Consider the following 6,514-nt stretch of genomic DNA (forward strand, 5'->3'; position numbering starts at 1 on the left):
CCCAATAGTTTTGGATATTCTGATTTTCTACCATGGCAAAATTGGACAAATCATTGTTAGTTAGGGATAGAGGCCATGTGTTATTGAAACCATTATTAATGTCTTTTGAATTCTTTTAGATTAAACTTCAATGGCTCATAAAGTGGGGTTTTACCCAAGTATGTTTCTGTACCGCCATGCACTGGTCATTTGGAAAACATTCCTTTACTTTTTACTGTTTTACTTTTTTTAATTAATTAGTTTTGTATTCAGCAAATACAGTCAGTTTGGTACCATTATTAGGCTCATCCGTGACGTACCCCTTCCCCATTTGGCCCCTTCTTGTTGAGGTATATGGGTCATGCATTGTGGAGTTAGCCCACAGTTATGGGTAAGATAAATGTCTCTGCATATCATGACCCAACATGTGGTTCTGACATTCTTTCCGACCCCTCTTCCACAAAATTTCCCTGAGCCATGTTGGGTTTATTTTTGGTCTGCTTCAGTGATGAGGTGTTGGGGGCCTCTGAGGCTCTGGCTCTCTGATGTGGTAGGAGTTGATTTTTCTCTGTGTTTTTCTCCTTCACCCTTGTGCTGGCATCCCATTCATCAGGAAATCAGCATCCTTGCTTGTTTTGCCAATTTTTCTTAGTTTCAGCCCAGGCCCTTTTGAGGTATGATGGGGTGACTCTCTCCTTAAGATCTACATCTATCTGAAAAAGAGAAGCAGATCTCCAACAGAGAGTAAGTTAGCACCAGGACAAATGAGATAACCCTTACTTTTTAATAGAGAATTTAATAGGTGTAGGCCCTCTTGTAGTCCATGATTGATGGTAGCTTGATATTGGAGAGTGGGCTTATGTTTGGATATGGTTCTGACTTGTTTCCCAGCTCCAGCTATGGGTCCCATACCACTGAGGGGATCAGTTAGCCAAATCAAGAGCAGTTGGTTCCCCACCATGGCTGTGCGCCACTATCGCACTTGTGTGGGCATCACAACAGGTTATTTGCTGCTCAGTAGGTTAGACCATGAGGTTCTTGGACAGATATTGGTCATTTTCCCCCAGTCGCCCATATAGCACCTTCTGGCACTGGATGCACTGACTTTCTGGGGACTGACTCTTCCAGCTTCCAGACATGCCATTCCATTTTACGTGTCAGCTGCATATGGTGTCTTCAACAGTAGGGTCTTACCACTAACCTTTGGTGGGTCATCAAGCCCTGTGACAGAAATCTGTCTGTCTTTTAGGAAACCTTGTAGGTCTCTCTGATCAAAAGCTCATTGTGGGGCCGCGCAGGCTTGGCTCAAATTTTGCGGCCGCCCCTGCGCCAAGCGCCCGCCTGCTCGCCGGATGTATGGGTGATATACTGCGTTGGTGTCAGGGTGAGGGACAGCCACATTTGCCGGTGCGGCCGCCGCCCGTCCTCGCCGCCGCCGCCCTCGCGGCCTGGCCCGTCTGCGCCCGGCTTGCCTGCCGCTCAGGGGATGTCTTACAAGCCGAAGTTGACCGCGCACATGCCCGCCGCCGCCCTTAAGGCCGCGGAAGCGTCCACTCGAGAGCTGCTAGCCATCATTGAAGAACTGGGAAAGGAGATCAGACCCACATATGCATATATGTGTATATGCATATGCAGGGAGCATATGGAGCAGCTCAAACGAGGCATCATCCACGCCCGAGGGCTGGTTCGGGAGTGTTTGGCTGAAACAGAACGCAATGCCAGATCCTAGTCTCTTTAGATCTGAAGGTCCTGTCTTTCTACAAGATGGGAGGTTACAGTTCATCTCTCCTGTTGAGACAAAACTCTTTGTTTTCAAAATGGTAACAGTTTAGTTTTTTTTCTGCCATGGTTCACTAAGCTCTATACCTACACCCTCAAAGATTGGGAAAAGATTTTGCAGTAAAATTTGCATTTTAAGTCGTTAGGATGACCCAAGTTTTTTTTTTGTTTTTTTTTTTTTTGTTGTTGTTTTTTTTTTTAAATTTAATTTATTAGTTTTCTTTTCAGTAAATACAGGCAGTTTGGTACCATTATTTAGGCTCATCTGTGATCTACCCCCTCCCATTAGACCCTCCTTATTATTGAAAATGGGTCGTGCATTGTGGAGTTAGCCCCCAGTTATTAGTATGATAAATGTCTCTGAAAATCATGACCCAACATGTAACTCTGACATTCTTTCCGCCCCCTCTTCCGCAAGATTTCCCTGAGCCATGTTGGGTTCATTTTTGGTCTGCTTCAGTGCTGAGGTGTTGGGGGCCTCTGAGGCTCTGGCTCTCTGATTTGGTAGGAGTTGATTTTTCTCTGCATTGATCTCCTTCCCCTTTGTGCTGGTATCCAGTTCACAGGAAAACATCACCCTTGCTTATTTCGCCAGTTGTCCTTAGTTTCAGTTGGGCCCCTTCTGAGGTATGTTGGGGCAGCTCTCTTCTTAGGATCTGCATCTATCTGGAAAAGAGAAGCAGATTCTCCAACGGAGAGTAAGTTAGCACCCTGAAAATTGAGATAACACTTACTTTTTTGATAGACAGTTTGATAGGTGTAGGCCCTCTTATACCCCGTGATTGATGGTAGCTTGATATTGTAGAGTGGGCTTGTGTTTGGGTATGGTTCTGACTTGTTTCCCAGCTCCAGCTAAGGGTCTAGTACCACTGAGTGGATCAGTTAGCCAAATCAAGAGCAATTGATTCCTCACCATGGCTGTGTACCACTATTGCACTTGTGTGGGTATCACATCCAGTTAATTGTTGCTACTTAGGTTAAACAATGTGTTGCTTGGACAGATCTTGGTCACTTCCCCCAGTCGCCTATGTAGCGCCTTCTGGCACTAGACACGCTGACTGTCTGGGGACTGACTCTCTCCTGGCTTCCAGCCATGTCATTCCATTTTACGTGCCAGCTGCGTATGGAGTCTTCAGCAATAGGGTCTTACCACTGGCCTTTGGTGGGTCATCAAGTACTCTGACAGAAGTCTGTCATTGTTTTGGGAAACCCTGTAGGTTTCTCTGATCAAAAGCTCATTGTGGATTGTAGGCCCAAGCTGGAAGTGGGGGTTACAGGTCAGTGTCCACTAAGAAATTGAGGAAAAAGATAACTAATATACCAGAGTTAGAGAGGAGAGAGATAGAGGAGAGAGGGGGAGAGGGAGGGAAGGAAGATGTAGGAGATTTAGGTCAGTCTTGATCCTACCCTCTCCAGTGTCTTGTGGTTCAGGTGTTTCCTGTAAGGGACTAGTGAAGGTTCAGTCATTTGGTCTGTCTTTTAGGAAGTAGAATTTTATGGTACCATTGCCGTTTGGGTCCGGATTACTATTTTCCACCCTTTGATTCCCTCCCCGCCCACCCATCCATCTTATTGTCTAGTCCATGAGGTGCTTGCTGGGTATGTAAGGCATCTTGGGCAAATTCAGGTTAGGTGTTGCAGATGAGTGAGACTATGTGTCGATTTTTTTTCTGTGATTGGGTAAGTTCGCTGAGAATGATCTGTTCCAGGTTCAACCATTTTTCCTCAAATTTCTTTATGTCGTTTTTTCTTACTGCTGTATAGAATTCCATTGTGTAGATATACCACATCTTTGTTATCCATTCTTCTAATGATGGACATCTGGGTTGATTCCAGCTTTTAGCTATTACGAATTTTTTAATTTTATTATTTTTAGCATTGAACTAAAGATGCATGTGACATTACTTTACAGCAAACTGTGCTAAAGCCAGTGTCTCCCTTTAACCTTCTTTTGAGCACATTTGCATCACCTGAATTGGTCTGCTCCTTTTCATAAGCTTGTCTGACTCTGAGGACTCCTAGTGCACAATGACAGCGCTTCACTCCTAGCTGGCTCACTTGCCACACCGCAGATCCTGCTCAACAGAGCTTTGCTTAAGCGTTTGCATGACTGAGTGCTCTGAAGTCAATCTTAAAGATGAACACGTTATAAATACGAAGTAAGAGCAATCTACCAAACCTAACATGCACCCTGAACATTTTCATACTAAGACTGTAGATTTCAGTTCTATGTTTATTGTAAGTTGATCAAAACATCTGGAAGAAAAGTGACTAAAATTGTTTGCATCTTTGTATGTATTTATTACTTGATGTAATAAAGCTTATTTTCATTGAAAAAAAAAAAAGGCTCATTGTGGATGATAGCCCCATGCTGGTACTGGGAGTTACAGGTCAGTGCCCACTAAGGAAATGAGGAAAAAGATAATTAATATACAAGAGTTAGAGAGAAGAGAGAGAGAGAGAGGGAGGGAGAGGGAGAGAAGGAAGATGTAGAAGATTAAGGTTAGCCGTATCCTACCCTCTCCAGTGTCTTGTGGTTCAGTGTTCCCTGTAAGGGCCTGGTGAAGGTTCAGCCATTTGGTCTGCCTTTTAGGAAGTAGAATTTTATGGTACCATTGCCATTTGGGCCTAGATTTGTGTTTCCCACCCCTTCAATGCCCTCCCCTCCCTCCTCATCCATCCTAGTGTCTAGGCCATGAGATGCTTGCTGGGTATGTAAGATATCAATGCAGGTCCTTAATGCTGATGTGCATCACAATATATTTTAAAACCCAGGAGCTGGAGAGATGGCTCAGCCATTAAGGAGTTTGTCTAAAAAGCCTAAAGACCCAGGTTTGATTCCCCAGTACTCATATGAACCAGATGTCCAAGGTGACTTATGTGTCTGGAGTTTGTTTGCAGTGGCTAGAAGCCCTGGAATGCCCATGCTCTCTCTTTCTATCAAATATATAAATAAACCTTTAAAAAATCATATTGGTTAGTATTACCTCTGATCTCAATAGAAAAGTCTATGAAAGCTCTCAAGCTCATACTGGCATATCATAGGCTTTCTAAAACTTTTTTTTTTGCTTGAAACACATATTTTACTATTACCATCAAATGCTTTTACCCCACTGGAAGTGATAATCTCTATGTATTTATGAACCAATTTTTTCCCAAATCTTTGCTGAAATTGTGATCTGAATTACATTAGTTCATTGGTCCATCCTTGCAAGTAAGGATGGTGTTCTACTAAGAGCCATTAATCAAAGGTAGTGTGTCATAGCTCAAACACAAGGTTCTTTCACCAAGAAAGCCATTGTACTTCAGAAGCAGCAGATGTGTTGGACATATTCTTACCATTCATACATTGAATGTGGCTCAAGGTTTGAGTCCTAATAAAATTAATTGTGTTCATGCTTGACCCAAAGTCCATGTCCTCAATTCTATTCCACTGGTCTATATTCCTATTTTTATGCCAGTTTTATTACTATGGCTTTATAATATAGCTTTAGATCAGGTATGGTGATGCCTCCAGAGGTATTTCTTTCACTGAGGACATGCTTGGATATCTGAGACCTTCTGCCTTTCCATATGAACTTTGAGATCATTTTTTTCTAACTCTGTGAAGAAACATGGTTGAACCTGGAATAGATCATTCTCAGTGAACTTACCCAATCACAGAAAGATAATTACTATATAGTCTCACTCATCTACAGCTCCTAACCTGATTCTACCCAAGATGCCGACATGCACACCAAGCATCTCGAGGACCAGACAATAGTGTGGGTGGGGAGGGAGAGGAGAGAAGGGAGGGGAGGGCAAGGGAGGGGGTGGGGGACACAAATATGGACCCAAACTGCAATGGTACCATAATATTCTACATCCTAAAATGCAGATCAAATGGCTGAACACTCACCGGGCCCTTAGAGGGAACACCTGAGTCACAAGGCACTGGAGAGGGTATGATGAAGACTGACCTTAAATCTTCTACAATCTCTCTCTCTCTCCTCTCTAACTCTTTCTTTTATATTAGTTATCTTTTTCTTCCTTCTCTTAGTGGGCACTGACCTGTAGCTCCTGTTACCAGCAAGTGGCTATCATCCACAATGAGCTTTTGATTAGAGAAACCTACAAGGTTTCCTAAAAGAAAGACAGATTTCTCTCAGAGTACTTGATGACCCACCAAAGGTTAGTGGTAATACCCTACTGCTGAAGACAACATACATGGTTGACATGTAAAATGGCATGACATAGCTGGAAGCTGGAAGAGAGTCAGTCCCCATACCAGCTCGGTGGAATGGAACCAATAGCTGGAGCTGGGAAACAAGTTAGAAGCAAATCCAAACATGAGCCCACTCTCCATTATTAAGCTACCACCAATCAGGGGTTACAAGAGGGCCTACACCTATTAAATTTTCTCTAAACAATTAAAGGTTATCCCATTTGTTTTGTGTTAACTTTGTTCTCCCTTTGAGATTCTGCTTCTCTTTTTCAGATAGACACAGATCCTAAGGAGAGAACCATCCCATCATACCTCAAAAGGACTCCAGCTGAAACTAAGAATAATTGGTGAAACAAGCAAGAGCACTGTTTTCTTGGTGAAGTGGGTACCAGCACAAGGGTGAAGGAGATTGACACAGAGAACAATCAATTCCTACCAAATCAGATATCCGGAGACAAAGAGGCTCCCAACACCTCATCACTGAAGCAGACCAAAAATGAACCCAACATGGCTCAGGGAAATTTTGCAGAAGAGGGGGCAGAAAGCATGTCA

The 6,514-nt window shown here is 43.3% G+C and overlaps 1 long non-coding RNA gene across 1 annotated transcript in view; it reads left to right on the forward strand.

Annotated features, from left to right (window-relative positions):
- LOC123460280 overlaps positions 1-6,291 on the forward strand; it is a 38,481-nt gene extending 32,190 nt beyond the window's left edge. Inside the window, exon 4 of the long non-coding RNA XR_006636865.1 lies at positions 6,236-6,291. This is a non-coding gene — a long non-coding RNA (uncharacterized LOC123460280). The remainder of the gene's footprint in view (positions 1-6,235) is intronic.
- Positions 6,292-6,514: the final 223 nt, after the last annotated feature.

This window comes from Jaculus jaculus, chromosome 4, assembly GCF_020740685.1.
Source record: "Jaculus jaculus isolate mJacJac1 chromosome 4, mJacJac1.mat.Y.cur, whole genome shotgun sequence".
Classification (NCBI taxonomy): Eukaryota; Metazoa; Chordata; class Mammalia; order Rodentia; family Dipodidae; genus Jaculus; species Jaculus jaculus.